The 19,703-nt window shown below is 45.7% G+C and overlaps 1 protein-coding gene across 44 annotated transcripts in view; it reads left to right on the forward strand.

Moving 5' to 3' along the window:
* CACNA1C (calcium voltage-gated channel subunit alpha1 C) overlaps positions 1 to 19,703 on the forward strand; it is a 721,586-nt gene that overhangs the window by 46,442 nt on the left and 655,441 nt on the right. The gene's annotated exons all lie outside the window — the stretch shown is intronic.

A 19,703-nucleotide genomic window follows, 5' to 3' on the forward strand; every position in this document is an offset into this window, starting at 1 on the left:
CACAGACTGATTCAGTTTTAGTGACATAATATGTTAAATAGTATTTAATATGAAGTATGTACCACTCAATGGTATTCTTAAGATATCAGTAGATGGTTTTATGTTTCTATTTATTTCTCATGTTTTTTAACTTTCTGTAAAGAGGGATCATTTGTTAAATTTCTTTTTGTTTCTTAGTATGTAGCATTATGCCATCAACATGGGGGGCAATCTTGAAAATAGTATTGAAGACAAACATAAAAAGCATATACAATTCTGTGAGAGCTTATCTCTCTGTGTCTCTCTGTCTCTCTGTCTCTCTCTCTTTGTCACACACACACACGCACACACACACACTACTTCACTTGGAAGCTGATGGGTAGACAGGAACAGGATCCCATCAGCAAATGCTCTTTGGTGGACATCAATACAAATAATTGCTAACTTTCATTGTGCCAGATATCATGCTAAGCACTTCACAAGTATTCCATCATTTAAATACCAGAAAAACTTTATGAAGTAGGTGCTAATATTATACAGATTTTTCACATAAAATAATGAGGGCCAGAAAGATTGAATAAGTTGTCCAGGGTCACTCGTGGAATGTGGGGTGTCTAGGACTGTTGGTCTCCAAACCTGTGCTCTGCAGCATTCATTCTAGTACCTTCCTTCCCAAATCATTTAATCAGGATAGGTTTCCTGAAGTAGATCTCTGTGGAGTTAACTTCAGAACGAAGGAATGAAAACAGAAGGCATTGGGGGATGGGAGAAGGTGGGTTACTTCAGGCAACAGCGAATACAGTAGAAATGGAGAAGATGCTTTAGAGCTTCCCAAGTCTGTAAGCGCACTTGGCTGGGACAAAACGGTTGAGTGGGAAAGAAGGGAAGACAGAAGGGGTTATTTGGTGGAAGGCCATGGAGGGAGTAAAATTAGACATTGTAGTTATGGAATAGAAAGAAGCATTGAAACTACTCCGAATCTACAGCACCTCAGGACTGGAAGAGGACTTGAATACCATCTGCCTAGTACACAAATGCTCTGCATCCTGACAAGATGGTTGTTCAGCCTTTCAGAATGCCCTTGAAGATGGAGAACTCATTGGATTCTAACAACAGATGGTGTGTTAGCAAGTTTTCCTTGCATGAAACCCATATTTCCCTACCAGTAACTTCTATTCAGTGGCCAAGAACTACTTCTTGGGGCCATACACAAGTTTTTCACAGAGTAGTTTCTAGGGTAAATATAGAAATATCCACACATTGACTATTTTTTCCATGTAGTAAAATTATTCCTAGATACTGAGTTCAAAAATGCTCCCCAATCACTGACTTTTCAGTTCGTTTCTTAATCAACTGGCTTTGTACAGGTAATAATAAATAATAGCTGATAAAAACTGAATGGGCATTCACTGTATCCCAGGAGCTTTGTATATATCATTTCCCACGTCGTCATTTTTATCTTACAGTCAAGGAAACTGAGCTCAGGGAGTTCAATGACTTGCTCAGGGTCTCCAGTTACAGATGGAGGCGTTAGAATTTGTATACAAGCAGCTAGAGTACCTAACAAATCAACCCTCCAACCTGGTATAAAAAGAGAATATTATGGAAGGTGGGGTCTACTCAGGCCTGGCTTCATGCATGTGCCACTTGTACAATTGTCTGCTTAGAAAGGCTCTGAGCTTGATTTAACGTTATGTTGTCCACATCTTGAAATTCTGGGTACATTTTGAATAGGGAGCCCTGCATTTTCGTTTTACACTGAGCCTCAGAAATGATAATAACCGATTCTGGGCCTACCATTGAAAGCAATAAAGCTGACAAACCCTTCTGGTGACACGGTACATCTAGTGCTCTGTGGTTCTGAAGGTTGATGTGTTTTGGAGGGACTTGCAGAACCCACTCCCCACTCTGTGGTCCCTGATCTCCCCACCAGTGTGTGTGCCACAGTTGGGGCACAGTGTGTGGGTGGTTTTCTTCCTGTATCTTCAGTGTCATGTGCATGCGCAAAGGACAAGCTGAATTCTGGCAGGGATGCGTTTACATTTGGGGATTTTGTTACTTTCTACTCCTTTGACACTATGTTTCCTGTCAAATGAAATTTATGGGCACATTATAGTGGTTGACAGGCGCAACAAGCCTCCAGGATTTCCCCAGGAGAAACTGCCACCTGCCAAGTGAGAGCTTCCTCCTTCAGGCTAACTGGGAGCTCTGCTCTCCTCGCAATGTCCTCAGCCTGCTGTAAGTGTTGGGAATGCAGCTTCAGGAGAGCAGGCAGAGGTGCGAGGCACAAGTGCAGCTGGATCCTTTAGTAACTGTTCCAGGAAAAGTCAGCTGGGAGAGGTCACGGTAGTGCTTCTCAGATGTCTGCTTTCAGTTGCTCAGTAAATTCAGTTTAACAAATTGTGTCTTTTTAAGTGAATGTGGCTCAGCACATGGCTGACAACTAAGAAAAAGATGAACAACATGTAATAACACACCACCCAACATCTTTATAACATCAGTCACCTGTTACGATGTTTCACTGCTGATTAGTCTTCGTTTAGAATGTGAATACCTTCAAAACGGCAGTATGGTGTCTTGGAAAGAGCAGTGGACTGAGAGTTGGGAAAGCTGGCTTTGTCCTCCAGCTAGGTTTATCTTAAGTGATTAAATGAGGGGGTTGAAGTAAGCAATTGCCAAATCTTGCACATCATATCCAGCCCAGGAATTGTATGAGGTGTCATATTTTGGAAATGGACAGATTTTGAGCTTAAGTTTTCTTCTCTTGGCTCAAAGTGCTTTGGCTTTTAATCAATAAAGAGGTATTTTCTGAGTCCTCTTTATTTACTGCACTGTGAGTATAGTACCAGAGTGATATGTAGCCTGCCCAGGCAAACAGCAGGCTTGGTGTGAGAAAATTCCTTAAAGGGTTGCTTTCATGACTTCCCACTTAGGGCCAGGGAATCTTGCCTGTGACCGTCGGGAAGTATCCAGCTGGGCCAACTATTTGCATGTGACATCCTTAGATGGGAATACAGAGTCAGCGGCTAGAAAAGAAACCCCAAATAACAGTGAAAAAATGGAGGCAGACATTTAATTGTCTTTCAAGCAACCCTGTCTTTCCCAGTGTGAGACACCCAGGCCCCTTCTGTCTTGTGGCTCCTCCATGCCTAGACTGTTGCTTTCACCCTCGTGGGCCAAGATGCCTCCCTACCATGTTCACAGTCCAGGCAACAGGAGAAAAGAAGGGGAGCTGAGAGTGAGCTGCACCCATCACTTACCCTTCCAGCCCAACAGCCAGAATTTAATCTGTTGGCAGAGGGGAAATGTTTGTTTATTCTGAACAGCCATGTAGGACATGTGCCAGTGGACACTGGCAGATCAGTAGCAGTCTCTGACGTGTGGTTTTTTTATCTCAGGATTTGATTAAGATGAATGAAAGTTCTGCTGAGAGTGTCTACACGCCTGACTTGTCAGCAGATGTCTGTGTCCTTTAGTATACAAGCTGCCATGCAGTGCATTAGGAAGGCTGAAGCAGGTCACGGCACCACCCGTCCAGTCCTCTGAGGAGCTGGTCCACACCCTTAGCCAGTGTGGCCCTGGGTCTGGTCCCTGTGCTGGCCCAGCCTGGGTCTCCTCTGAGCATCCTGCAGCGTTCTTGTTTGGACTGCTCTGCAATGTCAGCTTCGGTCTTCAGTGCCTCTTACTCAGTCTTAGACTTCAGTTACGCACTTGTTAGAGCATAGTCTCTAAGTGCATACATCTATGAAAGGCAAGCTCAGCTCCCTTCTAGTATCTGCGACAAATGCTGCAGCTTCCAGTGCGTCTTCCCTGAGCTCTCTGCATCTCCTTGTGGGACTCATGTTTCTGTGACTGTAGTGAAGGGAAGGGACCCTTTTTCGGCAGGAAGAGTTACTTCCTCCTTCGAGTCAGAGTGGAGAAGTGGTCTCCAGCTGTGCTGTGGCTCCATGGGAAGCTGTGCTGTGGTTCCATGTTCCGCAGCATCTGTGAGAGCTGATTCCAGGCAGCGGTGTGTCAGCAGAGCTGAGGCAGAGCTGTCTGATCCCTGCAAGGCCGACATGTGGTAGGCGAGTGACAAGGTACGTTAGGGCCCCTAGAAGTGAATGTGGTGGTCTCCTTTCCCCATCCGAGCTCTGCAATTTCTGCAGAATGCGGGGAGCCAGCATTTTCTCATCGAGGACTAGTTTGTGCTAAGCCTCCAAAAAGTGGTTGTAGGATTGTTTTATTTTTAGCCTCCAAACAGGGGTTGAGCCTTCCTGCTTTCCTTTTTTCTCTTACAGTCCAGCCTCTTGGAAGGCAGTTGCTGTCTTCTGTATTCTGACTCAAATCCTCTTCACTCACTGAAGGCTCAAGTAACTCCTCTCAGAGGAACCCTCCCCCAAAACACCAGCCTCTGCCTTTTTATGACACTTATTGATTATCCCTCATGTTTCTTTTATTGGTTGAGTTCAGCCATTACTGAGCTCTATTGTTAAGTATTTAACTTCACATATTTTGACTTCCTCTCTCACTTAGGTTGTAAACACCTGAATTCTTTGTGTTATGCACTTATCAGTCATTTATAAGACCTGCTCTGTGCTGAGTACAAGGCACACAAAGACGTAATTCCCCTCTCCCTAAGATAACTGAGGAGGGAATGCAGTGAATGGAAACAACAACAGAACAAATGACTACTCTACTAGTCGACATATGTGCAGCTACTTTGAAAGACCAGAAGAAAACCAGCTGCCTAGTTGGAAAGTTTCATGAAGAGCTGGTATTTTTAATGGCCTATAAGATGGAAGAGAAGGGTAGGAACTGAGGGAAGCAAGTGTAAATGTCTTTGTTCAATGGTAGGGGTGGCGCGAGTTGAGGTTTTGCATGTTGGTGAGGCAAAGAGGAAGATGAGCAGGAGAGGAGGCTGACAAGGCGGGTGGGCAAGCTGGTGAAGTACTTCTAGGCTCTGCGAAAGCTTTTGGATTATCCCGGAGGCAACAGAGAGCTTCGGAAGCTCTTAAACATGGGGGTCGCATGATTATATCTGTGTTTTAGAATGATGATGTTGGATTCAGCGTGAAAAATAGATGGATGGGGGTTGGAGAGTGAGACTCGAGACAGTTGCTCGGTTAGGTACACATTCTTGTTAGATGATGACCCTCGCAAGGTGAAAGGCTAGGAGAGGGCCTGAACAGTGGCCGTGACAGTGGCAGTGGCTAGGAACGAATGAAGGGAGAGCATCTGAGAGCCGGGGAGGTTGACAAAATGGATGTGGAGGGAGGCGCAGGTGCTGGAAATCTTCACCCCTCTGCACGAGGCCCTGTCTTACCTCGTGTCTGGTAAATACCAGCTGATTTCTGAATGCTGTGTACAAATGACATGCTTTTGAGGACATTTAATTTTTGATGTTAATTCCTAAGATTTAAGTGATATTGATGTTAATGTGTTCCTGCCATGTTTCAAAGGAAAAACTAAAACCGCAAAGTGACTTTTTTATTTCAGGTTGAAAAAGAAAAGGAGAAAAATCGCTTTCTAATTTTTTCTTGCCATTCCCCAAAGAAAGGTGCTGTGATGTTGTACTAAATTCAAACTGTGGGGGTTTTGTTTTGTGTTTACTGCCTTCTGGCCAGCTGTCCGAACAGAGAAAAGGAAATGTGTCCTGTGTGATCTCTGCTGTAGGACTAAAGCAATGCTGCTTGGCCACTTGCAGTACATGCCCCCAAATGACAGAGCAAGGGGGTTTAGGGGAAGGTCTTTTCCTTTTTGTCTGGCGATGCCCATAAGCACATAATTATTTGTAAGTTAATTGGTTCGGATATTATATTGTTTCCAAAGGAGCTCAATTTCTCTTTTCTCTCTCTCTCTCTCCTGTTTTCTCCCCTATTTGTGAAGCTCCTTTGTTTTGGTGCCTAAATGCTTAACAGTCTGTCTATCTGTTGATCCCCTCAGCTCCCAGATACTGAAAATAATGTATTTTATGTTATGGCTGCTATTAATATATTCCTGTTTGTCTTGGCCTCTGAGTTATGGGGAACCATCTGCCTTGAACGTTGCATTGTAACAGTTGTATAACCTCTTCCAAGCACTGCGGCAAGCTGGGATTTATAAAAGCCTGTGGAGTGAGAGGAAGGGACAGCGTTGACTTGCATGTGGATGCTTAAAAGAGAAGTCCCCTTCCCTGGAGGTCTCTGTCAGTTGGTCTTTCCAGAATGAGTATGAGGGACCCGAACTCTCCCTAACATTTCTTGTCCAGTTATTCACTGACCAAGTGCAATGATAGGGATCTGGAAGATACTAGTACCAAGTTTTATGAAGAACGAAGTGGTGCTACCTTGATTGATGTAAAACTCTAACAAATAGTCCAGTTTAGTAATTTTAGAAGTATTTAGAGAAAACATACAGATTCAGAATTGAACAGCTTATCTCCTGGCAGGGGTCCGCTGGGTTGGTAACATTTAGCAGTTAGTTCAGAGGGATCTGAATGCTGTGGAAGCCTTAGACTTTCCACGTCCTTATACTGATCCTTGGTTATGTCCTCAGCGGGATCCTACCTGCACTTCTTACCTGAAACTGTCACCAACTCTGCAAATGGCCATCAATCCAAACCAACACCTTTGAGCAAAGTGACTAGGACACCCTATGTCTTCCCAGAGTGTCACAGAATGCCGAAGGATGCAGTGTTTGACATTAAGATTTTTAGGTTTTATTTTCAAGTGAACTTTACGGATATCTATTCAAGTGGTTCTCAAATTGTGTGCCACAGAGTAACCAGGGTTCCATGAAGGGTCTCAGGAACTGCTTGGGGCATGGAGAGAGGTTCTGCATCCTTCCTTCTCTACCTTAAGCCAGAATAGCTCACACTTTTATCTGTTTTGTATATTAGGCTTCAAAGTAAAGTTGAATTTTAAGCATGAGTTCTTCTGCTTAAATAATTGGAAAACTATTCATCTAGTACAACTTATCATTTTCACAGAAGAGGATTCTGAGGGCCAGAGAGGTTTTATAATCTGCCCAAAGTCACAATACCAAGGACCCAGATGGGTCCAGAGCACTGATCTCATCTACCAGTGCAGCACTCTTTCCTTTCCCCAGTGACTATTGGACTCCTCACTGTAGCTAGCACCATCATCAGCCTATTAGCACAAACCTTAGAGCTAAAATAGAACTCGAAAGAAAATGGGTCCTGCTATGGAGAGGCTGTAGAGCGCAGAGGTTAAATATGCAGGCGGTGGCCGTGGCCTGTCTGGGCTCAGGTCTCTTCTCCACGCTCATTAGCTCTGTGACCTTGTATGACCTACTTAACCTTCCTGGTGCTCTGCTACTTCATCTGTAAGACGGCTGCTGTGATGATGAGGGAAGTCGATACCCATGCCAGGACTGCCAACAGTGTGTGGCAAGAAGTGACGCTCAATAAACGTGAGCTTGTATCTAAAAGGTTTTGTCTCGGGCTTTCTGTAACTTTCCCTTGGATGCATTGTAGCCTGTCAATCCCATTATGTTCGGTGCTGAGGATGGCCAGTCTGAGTTCTGGCACATCTGGTAAAGCCATTATCGTGTGGCAGGAGGCATGATAGGATCATAGGCTGTTTGAACTGGAAGCGTGTCTTATGTTACAGATAACTGAGTAGAGCTGAGGCCTGATGATTGCTCAGTCTTATGGCATTTTCCAAATGGAGGGCAGGGAAGAAGAGACACCTGACACAATTCCGGGGAGCCTACAGTTTATCTGAAGACCACTTCTTATTTGTTGGACCAGTGTGTTTATGTTGCAGTTTTTAAATTCTTTTTTTTATTGAAGTGAAATTCACTTCACACAAAGATAACCAGTTTACAGGGTACAATTCAGTGGCATTAAGTACATTCACACCATTATGCAGCCACTGCTTCTATCCAGACCCCGCTCCTTTCCATCACTCCCAAAGGAAACCCTCATGATCACTCCTGATTGTTCCCTCCCCCCAGCACCTGTTAACCCTGATCTGCTTTCTCTCTTTATAGATGTATCTATTCTGGAGTTTTCATGCAAATGGAATCATACAACATGTGAACTTTTGCATCTGATTCACTTCCCTTAGCGTAATGTTTTCCAGGTTCATCCACATTGTGGCACACATCAGTCTTCATTCCTTTCTTTTCTATGACTTTATGTTACATTTTGGCTACAGTTCCATTCTCCCCTCTGTCTCCCAGTACCTCTTTTTAAATTTATTTATTACTTTTTTTATTGGGGAACAGTGTGTTTCTCCAGGGTGTCCAGTCGTTTTTTTCAATCTAGTTGTGGAGGGCACAGGTCACTGGCCCATGTGGGACTCGAACCGGCAACCTTGTTGTTAAGAGCTCGTGCTCTAACCAACTGAGCCATCTGGCCGCCCCTTCCAGTGTCTCTTGAAGTGAGGCCTACTGACTATAATACAGTTTTCTGTTTACTGTTCCTTTCCACTCCAAACCTCAGTCGTTGATAAAGGGCTACACTGTGGTCCCGTTTCTTACAAGCCTGCCCCTCAATTCTCAGGGCAGAGACAGCTCATTCTTGTAGAGCCTATTCTGTTAGGCCCCCTGCCTGCTGTTCCAACATGTGCTCATTTGTGAACTCAGACGACTGGCTGCTGGCTGCAGCATGAAGAAGACATGGACTTCAGAGGCTGGACAGTTCAGCCCCTGGCTAAAACCTGGGTTTGGTATGGAAGCCACATGATAGCGGAGAGGCCCTCCCTCATCAGTGTCTCCTCTGTCAGCTTGTTGTCACACACCCCCAGCCTGAAAGGGAGCCACGTGCACACGTGGTCCCACTGGGTCCACTCACTGGGACTTGGCAACAATGCCATAATGCAGATTATCAGAGCAATCTGTCAGTGTCATTTCATGATGTTTGAGGTGTTCCATTTGTTAAGGGGGTGAATTTCTTGTCTGTAAGAACAAACATCTGAACTGTAGAGGAGAGATTAAAAATAAACATCATACTAATTAGGCCCAATAATTCCTATTTTAAGCTCAGATCTAATGCTGAAGAATCTCTGGCATCCTTCCTTGGAATCAATTACAGTCAATTTCTTCACATTTTACATCAGTTAAAGGAACATTGTCAAGATAAAATCTTGCCCAACAGATTTTTTTTTTTTTTTTGGTTTTAATTTCCTTACCCTCGTCAACAAAGAACTTCATAGATTATTTTGCCAAAAACATATTTTCAGAGCCAGATTTAATGGCTTCGGTCTTTATTTGGGCTGTGGTGAGGAAAGCAGCATCTGCCTTTTCCTGGTCCCACAGTGCTTACCTGTGTGGCTTTGGCTCTTCTCCACGCTTCTCAGGTGCCCCTGGGGTCTGCATTGTGTCCCCGTGCAGGGGCCTGTCTTAGTTCTGAGGTGCCTGTGAAGCTGTGTCTGCCTTGTTGGTGGGCTTGGTTGTGCAGACTGCAGGTGTGGGCCACAGCAGGGCAGCAGCCAGGGGTCTGATGGGCAGCGGAGCTTGTGCAGGCACGCAGCCATCCTCCACAGGCCTGAAGTGGTAGGTCCAGGCACCATGAGCTTGAATTCAGAGAAGCTGAGGCAGAGTAGCTGAGGCAGAAAGGATCGAATGGTAACTTCTGTACCAGAGGTGAGGTAGGGAGCAGCTAGAGGGCCAGTAACAGGACCGCCAGCAGGTTGGAGACATTGCCCATGAGTTTGGGTCCCAAGGTAGAACCAAACTTTGTCCTGACCTTTTTGGTCTTCCCTTTCATTCCGTGTGTCAGGCAAAAACCCACAGGTGTGTGTTTGCTGCTGGAAGGCAAGCCAGGTCTCCATACAAGCAACTTACCCTTAATTAAGGATGGACAGAGGCCTAGCCCTTGTCAGAAGTTTCCTATCATGAGCTGCTAACAAGGGTGTTTATTCAGTCATAACAGGAGTTTAGAGACCTGCTGCTTACCTGCCTGTGGCCATCCCTGGTCTGCCCCTACCAAGCAGGCCCTCTCCTCATAAAAGTCAGAATCTCCAAAGGGTCAGAAGAGCTCTTCACTGTCTTATGGGTCCAACCTGGATTTTGTCTTGCTCATCATCACGGGCTCTGTGTGGGGAAGCTCGAGGGCTCGTTGCTGCTGCCCTTTCCCTCCCCTCTGCTGCGCAGGTGGGCTTGCGCTGCTGAGGTCGCCGGGCTTCCTGGCAGGCAGGTGGGCAGCATGTGGAGGCGGCGGTTGAGGTCTGTCCTCCAGGCCAAACTACGCAGAACACAAGGCTTTCCTGTCTCCTCTCCCTCCTTCCTCATCACATGTCTTTTGTTTGCACAGAAGAGGATTGAAGAATGAGTTTCTTTTTTATTTCTATCCTATTTTCTCTGTAAGTACAGTTTGCAAATCAGTCTGCTTGAGCCTCTGGTTTCATCTCCTGCCTCCCTTACTCTAGAGCAAAGCTTCTGCGTGCACCATAGACTCACCAGGAACACTTAAAAGCCCAGATGCCCAGCCTGCACTCCTAACTGATGAGGTCCGCCCCTCCGGCTGAGTCCCAGGCACACGCGTGTAAACTCCCCTAGTGTGTAGCCACGGGGAACCACTACCTCAGTGAAACAGCAACAGTGGACTAGCCAGAACAGTCTCCGCCAATCCAGGGCATTGCCCTGCTTTCCCTTTCATGATGGAATGATAAGGAAACCAAGCCTCATGCAGGTTCAGCTTGGTCTCAGAGGCAGCACAACAGGCAACAGCTTGGCTTCTAGCCCCTGATTAGCCGGCTTGAAATCCTGACTCTGCCATCACTGGGCTCAGCTCCCTCACCTACAGTGTGGGGCTAATAGCTGCACGTGCCTTGTAGGTGGTTATGGGGACCCATTTGAGTATTGTATGGAAACGGTTTAAAGGGGCAACTGGCCCATAGAGGCGCTGAGTAAGTATCATGTGTTGCAGAATGATTTGCATTCATAAAACTTTATTGGACATAAACTTTAGCTCTCGGTGGTTTCTCTTCTGTCTCAGTGTCAATTTCCTCACCAAGGACAAAGCGTCCCCACTGACCTTTCACCCTTCTACATGCTCCTATATCCTGATGGTTCCAGAGTACGTGGAGTAATGTCATCTCTGTGATAAACACAGCTTTACTATGTCCTTGGATTTTCTTATACAGCAAGAAGAGCATTGGTACCATTTGGAATATATGTGGCCCAGTGGCTTTCTTTGGTGCCTTAAAAAATGTTTCCTTGAAGAGTTCTCTAAGTCCTCCTCTACCCTTCTTGAGGTGCTCTGAGAATGTTGGCTTCCTGAACAATGGCAGGCTCAGGAGATAGAAGGCACTTCTGTTTAATCTTGTCATACATATGGACTAGCCATGTTTGTTTGCTATTTCTGCATCCTGGACACAAATGGTTGCTCTTCACGTGTGTGTGTGTGTCTGTCCTGCGGGAGACCCTGCTCGCTGCGCCATTTGTCATGCGGGAGACCCTGCTCGCTGTGCCATTTGTCGTGCAGGGAGGCCTGCGGGGTCTCTGCTTCCGCTCCCCATACAAGAACGCAGGATATGGTGAGGCCAAAAAGGAACACCCACGGAGCCATAGGTAGGGGAGTCATACCACTATATTCTCGCTGGCGGCACTATACTCTCACTGGAGGCTGGATCCACACTGTCCGCAAACCGCCATCCACACTTGCCAGCCCAGCCACCATCTTCTTGCTAGCCCCCATTCTTCCTCTCTTCTCTCTGCTAGCACAGCCACAGCAGTTATATTAGTGGCCAATGGCTCATTGGTTACAGCTGACGGCCAACTAGCCACAGCTGATGGCCATCCAATCACATTGATGGCCATTTACTACCTGAGCCAGACACCTGTCTATGTGAGGCCGAGAGCCTGGAAACTTCTTTCTGGGGCTCTGCCCCCACAATGTCTGTGTTTGGGAGTGGGGTGGGTCAGAAAGGTGGAACCACAAGCTCCCATCTGGATCCTCTCCATGCTACTAAGTCTACACAGGGTTGACACAGACATGAGTTGGGGGGTACTGCCTGCGAATCCTAGTAACCAGAGATGGAGGGTGTGTTCTGGGGCACAACTTGGGGTAATTCCCATGGCCCCAAACACCCACCCGTCTCTGCATGCGCTCCTTCCCCATTTTAGATTTTGTCTGTCTATATTGTGACTCCCATAAGCTTCAGTGTCACAGACACTGAACATCAACCTGTCACCTACCATGTTTGGAGTCGCCTTCCGCAAGGAGGCTCAAGCCCACGCTTATGGATGGCATGCACTGAGAATGGGCTCTGCTGCTCTTGAAGAGGATTAAAAAATGGATGTAGCCCTTGGTTTTTCTTCCTTTACTAAATAAACCTACCAAATGCATCTTTACTTTAACAGAAGTCATTTAGGACAGCTGAAGTGTCTGAATAATTGACAAGCATGAAAACCTGCTGGAAATGGCAATGTTATTAGGCGGCTGTGTTTGTGGGTGTTCAGATGTGAATTAAACCAATCCATTACACTTGTTTGGCGTGCATTGGGGCTGCGATATTTTTATGCAGAAGCCATGAAAGGAGACACAGTTCAGTGGTGTTTATTAGTGACCTTGTCTTGTCCTCTGAATTATGGTCAGGCCGTTCAGAACATCAGGAGGTGGTGCTGACAGTCACGCCGTGTTTTCTGCGTATTCCATATCCGGGAGATGCTGCCGCCATCTCAGGCTTGGAGTTTGAAGTAGAGAGAGTGAATGTGGCTTTTTAAATCAGAAGTATTTATAGAACTAGGTTCTGATTTAACAATCCCTGAAGCCCTTGTGCTGGAAATAACAACACAAAGCAGTAGAGAGAGAGCCTCCCGCCCCATAAGACTCCCCCCACACACACACATAGTGTTTGCTCTTGAGGGCCTTCTTTGTGAAAAATTAAGGGTTTGCCAATATGACCAAAAGGATTTTAAACCGAAGATGGGGGTGGTGGAGGAAAATGCCCAGAGAATCCTACGGCACTGATGGGAGCAGTGACGTAGCTGAGGCATCCGTGAAGGTGTCTGCTGGCCTGGACTACCTCTAGAAAGAGGGTGGGTGGGCTCCCCAGTCCTGGACTTACAAGGAACCCTGGGGAATGTGTGGGCAGCACTTCCCACAGCAAGTGGAGCCCTGTCTCTGTCCAGCTGGGTCCTCTTCCTGGTGTCACATGACGTTCCTTCTCGGTGGTTCTCAGCCCGTTCGTTCACATGTCTGGGCTGCAAATCTATCCTGGAATGCTGGGGGGACTCAGGCATCTGATGCCTCTGGAACCCAGAACACTAATCCCCTTTTACCTGCGAACCCAGGCCACTTTGACACCTTCAGAACAGAAAAGTCTGACTATATCTTCTATCTTGGAAACTTGACCTTCACCCCCATTCTTCCATTACATATGACTCATACTATAATTTTAAGAATAAAGATTTTCTGGCAATCTCATGCCAAAACAGATAAGACAAACAACAAAATCCCGCCCCCCCCCCCCCCCAATTCCAAGTCAAATCTGCAGCAATTATCTCACTGCACAGCTAGAGTAACAGTCAGTGCCCAGGGCCACAGAAGACGCAGCTGCCAGTAAAGCTAAAGTAACCTAAGGCACCACGGGCGCTATAACATCCACACAAAGCGGTGATGTTTGCACCACGGTGTCACACTGCACGGGAAGGCAGCTCAGTTCTCGTAGCGGGTTTTCAGAGGGACACTGATAGAGAAAGAGATGAGGAAGGCAGAGGATGTGAAAGTAGCTCATGTTTTGGCCTGGAGAATAAAAGATTCATGGAGAGGAAGATTTTGTGTATGTTATTTGAATATGTTATCTATATTATAACATTTATTAATGATCTCAGCAATCCCATTCTGAATATCTGGTATGTGGTAGACCCTTGAAATATGTTGCCTCCTTTTAGTCCTCGCTACAACCCCATTAGGTGTGTATTATTGTTCCCATTAGACAGGTGATGAAACTGGAGTTTGGAAAAGCTAAGTGACTTGCCCAAATTCACACACTTAGTAAGTGACAAAGCTGAAATTCACATCCAAGTCCTTCTAGATCCAAAGGCCATCATATTCCTTCTCTTGTGTCTCCCTGGTATGTGGAAGAGAGTACACTTTCTCTGTGTGATGCCAGAGAACCGAATTAGAACTACAGGGAGGACATCAAAGGGATAGACTCTACTCAACTATGATGAAGAACTTTCTCATAGTAAGAGTTGTCCAGAGATGGAGTGACTCACCCCATCTGGACCTGAGTTTCTAGCTGCTCAGAGGTCTTCAGGCCAAGAACGAGAGGCTCGTGTTGAGAGTTATTTAATACTCTAAGAAGGAGATACCAGATGACCCCCGATGATCCTTCCTGTTTTATTCCTCTGTGCAAAGTAATCCCCCCAAACACACAATCTCAAATGGAGGTCAATGTAATATGCTAGGCCCATATCAATTTACTTTGAAACAATTCAAGTGCTAATTATGACATTTAGTAATATGAAAGCTTGCAGTTTCCCATTCACTCACTCATTCACTCATTCATTCATTCATTCACTCCACAGTCTTTTTCTGAGTGCCTACTATGAGCCAGGCCCTGGCGACGTGATGAATGACATGTAACCCTTGTCCTCAGCAGTATAGACGCAGGAAGGCAGAAAGATATGTAACAGGTGATTTTAATTCTTTGTGTAGCTATAATTAGAAAAGTATAGGATGTTAAGGGAGACCCAATCCAACTTTGTGGAAAGGGGGGGGGGGGCAGACTTAGGAGCTAGTAGGGTGAAGGGTGAAGAGGAACAGCACACGTAAAAGCCCTGGAGGCTTGAGAAACTATGGCCCAGATCAGAACTGCAAGCCGCCCCGTTGTACACGTCGGGTACGAGCGCCCCCTGCTGTTGCAGGAAGAGCTCAGCGCCCCTGCAGGGCGGGGCCTCCCCTCGACCCGCCTCCGGAGTGGAGCCCTCCGCGAGGATGCGCGTCTGTTCCAAGCAATGTCTCTGGCTCCCCCAGAACTTCCGCGTCAACGTCAAAGTCCTGAAAGGGGGCTGTTTCTCCTGAAATGTTCACTACGCCAGACCCATTCGGGATTTTTAAAAAAGAAAAGGGGTGACCATTCTTTCTTCCACTGGGTGTTAGCCTTTGTCACTTAGAAACAAAGCAGGGTTGCTTGTGTCCCCTTTGTTTCTTGGAGTACCTTGGTTCTGCTGGCGTCAGCTGCAGTCCATTGGAGTCACCCCGCAGGGAGAGGGTAGGGTGGTGTTGCAAGGGGACCGAAGCGGGGGAGGGGGTTCCTGCGAAACTGATGTCTCTGTTTCTCCCATCTCCCTTCTTTCCCCCCCCAGAAACCTCAGCACAACCTTCTTCCACGCAGACACCTTCCCACCTCATGCAAACAGTGCACTGAGGGTCTCCCACACTCTCAGCAACTTGGACGCATCTGAATCCCAGTGGGGGCAAAACCCAGATTCACCCTGGGGTCCCTGTAATGCACCTACATCCAGGTGTGATTTCAGAACCCTCAAATGTGACAGGTGAGGGGATCATCTTATTATTTTCCTACCTCCAAGACAGGACTGTACTTACACCATCTCAGACAGATGGCTAACTGTCCTATTTTAAAAGCTCTCCAGGGAGGACGATTTCACAATTCCCTGTGGCTGTCTGTTCTAGTATTTAATCATCTTCATTACCAGCGAGTTCTTATTTATGCCACATCTAAATCTCGTTGGTTGTGATTTAAGTCTTGTTCCTTGCGGGTAAACGCCATGGATCTTGTGCTTCAGGGCAGGGGAGGAATCTGTTCCTAATTTGGTGGCCTGGGACTCATCTATTTCAACACCCTTCTTTGGGGGTTATTTCCTTTATTGGTAAACATGCGGGTTGAGTTATGGGTGATTCCCAAGAACTCTTCTTGCTCTCAAATTAAAAGTGCCGCATAGGTGTTCTGGGCAATTCATGGAAATAATGCTTTGTTGCATGAAAAGCTTGTAGCTGAAATTTGAAACAATGCCACATAGACCTAGCCTCAGAAGCCATCTTTCCCTTAGTGACGCAGAATGAGACTATAGAAAGGAATGAACAGCTGAGGGGCTGCAGCACTCAAAGTTGGACCTTCCAGAGTCCCTGGAAGGTAGGCAACTTGGCCATCTGCAGAACAGAGAAGGGGTAGTCATGTTTTGTGGCTGCCCCAGCCTCTAGCTCCTGAAGTTGAGAAAGTGAACACTCAGAGGATGCCCCTGGTGTGCTAGGCTACATTTTCACCCTCCTCACCCTTTCCTATCTTTAAAAAGCCAGTGTCCTAGGAAGGGTAATACCCTAAGTCCTTGCCATGTTACTCTGTAGCGAGCTGTTAACTCCTATTAGAAGAAAGGAGCCTGCACAGAGTAGGGGCTGGGGTTACAGACAGGAGGGGATGGCAGGATGCCTGGGCAAGGGCGTTTGCCAGGAACAGACAAAGTCTCCATATCGAGCCAGAGGATACAGAAGACAAAGTTTACTTATTTCCCAGTTTCTCCAGAACATTCCTGTCTGCTACCTTTGGAATGCATGCCCTGAGGACATCTTGCTTTAGGGGAGAGTCATAGGGTGCAGTTCATCGCAGGCAAAGTTCCACCAGCTCAGCTGCCCAGGCCTCCTGCCTCATCTGTACATAGCGGTAAGTACAGCTTCAGCCAATGACAGGATGGTGTCACGAGACAGATTAACCTGCCATTCACTTGTATATTCTTACCTCCCCAAGCTCTTTAAAAGGAGACAGAAATAAAGACTTCGTTGTTGGGTAGGCATGCAAGGAATTTTAATCATCCGCACATGTAAATGTGAAATTGTACAATTCCTCTTGCTTTTATTACTGGGATCATCAAACACTACACTGGGTTCACTGTTGGCTGACAGCAATTCTTATGTTATTATTTCAGTGTTAGCCGGGGGTTAAAGTGTTTTAAGGACACAACTCAGTCTTGAAACTGTTAGTTAAAAGCCATAGGGTACTGAGGAGATTACATACTGTGTGATTCCAACTATACGACTTTCTAGAAAAGGCAAAACTATGGAGACAATAAAAATACCAGTGGGTGACAAGCGTAGTTGGGAGGAGATGCACAGGCAGAGCACAGAGGATTTTTAGGGCAGTGAAAATACCCTGTATGATGTTATAATGGTTCATATATGTCATTATACATTCATCTAAACCCACCGAACATACAACACCGAGAATAAACTCTCAGGTAAACTATGGGCTTTGGGTGATTTTGATGTGTCACTATTGGCTCATCCTGAGTAAAACACGTACTAGGGAGGAGATGTTAATAATGGGGGAGACGTGCATGATGGAGGGTAAGAGGTACGTGGGAAATCTCTGCTCCTTCCTATCAATGTTATTGTAAACCTAAAACTGCTCTCATAAATAAGGTCTTAAAAAACACACAAAGTAAAGCAAAACAAAACAAAACAACAACAACAAAAGTTTTGGGGGACACCAAAAATTGCTTTGCGCCTCTGAAGGGGAGAGAAAGGGCAGAAGATCCCATCTGAATCCAGTCTCCTGGGAAGAGGCAGTGCTCCCCACTTTGTTCAGATTAGGTGTGTGTGTGGGGGGGCACTGCAGAACCAGTTCTTTCATTGTATAGTCAGAGAAGGATTTAAATTTGCTCAGTATTCCAACTGTGCCCCCATGTGATTAATAGGACAAAGTCTGACGATACCGGAGCTTTCAATATAGCCTCCCCCCCTTCTCAAAGTTTGGGGATTGGCAGCCTCAGCGTCACCTTGTAAGAGAAACGCATGGTCTCAAGTGCTATCCACATCTAAAGAATCAGAATCTGTATTTGAACAAGATTCCCAGGTGACCTGAATGTACATTAAAGCTCGGGGAACACTGGGCTAGCTCACTGGAAGAATGGGTCCTTCCAGATGCATTCTGAGTGCGTGGTCGCAGGCAAAATTGAGAAGCAGGCAAAGTTTTCCTTTGGGACCATCCACTCTACTTTTCGGTATTCTTTTCTCTCATTCAAGCATCTTTCTCCCTCTATTCTATTTTACTCTCATCCCTTCCTCCCTGTCCCACCCCCCAAAAAACCAGACAGACAATATCAAAGACTGCACACTCAGTATGGCCCGAGTTCCTTGCATATAGTAGAACACAGACATGAGAAAGTAATTCATGTTAAATTGTTAGTGAGTTAGGAACTTGAAGAGTTCTTTCTCATAGAGTACTGTACTCTAAAATAGGATACTTAATGAATCATTCTTTAACCTAAAGATGACATTTCTGTTCGTAGAAATTGAGTCACTGTGGCACTCTAATGGAGACTGCAGATATCTGGGAATAGGGTGATTTCTTAATCACTCAGTTGACACTATGGAAGCACCCACTTAATCTAACTACATAACAGGCTGGCCTTTACTGAAAGGGTGACCCCTAAAACTTCTCAGACCTGGAAGTACTCATTATGCTCCCAGACACTGTGAGCTACTTTTCGCACACTTCTTTCTTATCTATATTACTTTGATGTACTTGGACACTTAAGATACAAAGTCCAGTTTTAAAAATAAGCAATGGATTTTAGGAGGGTTTTGATAAGCCAAAGAAACATAAAAGAACTGTTGAGACTTGAATCCGGAACTATTCCTGGAGATGGCTGGATCCATGCTGAATAGGGGGCCATGGTTTTGCCAGGCAGCTTTGACATGTGATGACGACTAATATGTCTTCAAGTGTCCATTTTCTTTCCAGTTACTGTAGGAACGCATCTGGCTTGCATGGTATTTCTCCTTTTCATCGTTGCTCTGATTTTTTTCTTATTCAAGTTACTTTCCAGGGATCCATTCCAATATCACAGCAATTCCCTGAGTGTCCTGGACCCAGGTGTTGTCAGAGGTGAAATCCCTAAACATGAATTTTGTCAATAAGCGCTTATAAAAGACAGATTCTGGGAAAAGGAAAGGGATAAATCCAGGTGTTACAGATGGGTCGTTGGCAAATGCAAGAATTGCAAATGTTATGTAAGCAAACACAGCTTTTATAAGTAGGAAATTGCAAAAGACAGATACAGTGAGTGATGAGCTGTGGGGCCAACAGTCAACCACTTGCACATAATGAGGGCCTCTTACTAGAAAAGCTAGAGCCAAAACTTTCAGGCAGAGTCCCAGCCCCCTAGCAGAGGGTCTTTTTAGCTAGGCAGGCTACTAAATAATGATAAGAGGACAAGTGAAGCAACCTCACTTTAAACTAATCTCCCGGGGTAACCTACCAGGGAGCTTTTTCAGGAACATTAGCTACCAGCTCAAGGCCAGCCTTTCATGTAGATACTTTTGTGAAATGATTAAGGGAAGTAGGGCAAGTCTCCTGGTCCCAAAATATCTCCTCTACCAGGCTGCAACATGCCTGAAATTGCACCATTAGCAATATATTCCTTTGGATTAACTTCCTGCCACCTTCAGTGATTGATAGAAGGAGCGTTCATTAATTTATCAAATGTTTCTTAAGCATGTACTATGAGCCAAACACTATTCTTGGTAAAGGAAATTTAAAGGCAAGTAGAACACGGTTCTTGCTCTTTAGGTGCTCAGTGTAGTCAAAGAGACAGGAGGTAAACAAATAACCAAATAAATAATAATAAGCAATATAACTGGAGCTTTGACACAGATCAATACAAGACTCTATGGGAGACAGTCTGGGGAGGTTTTAGGACATGATTCTCGAGCTGAGTCTTACAGGATGCAAAGGATGCCGGACAGATGCAAAGAATAGAGGCTGGCAACTTGGATGTGGGAGAGAAGGATTAATGGGGCCATGGGGCCCTATGGGTGGGGGGGAGCATCC

This window comes from Rhinolophus sinicus, chromosome 1 (genome assembly GCF_057876585.1).
Source record: "Rhinolophus sinicus isolate RSI-liver-muscle chromosome 1, RSI-T2T, whole genome shotgun sequence".
Lineage (NCBI taxonomy): Eukaryota > Metazoa > Chordata > Mammalia > Chiroptera > Rhinolophidae > Rhinolophus > Rhinolophus sinicus.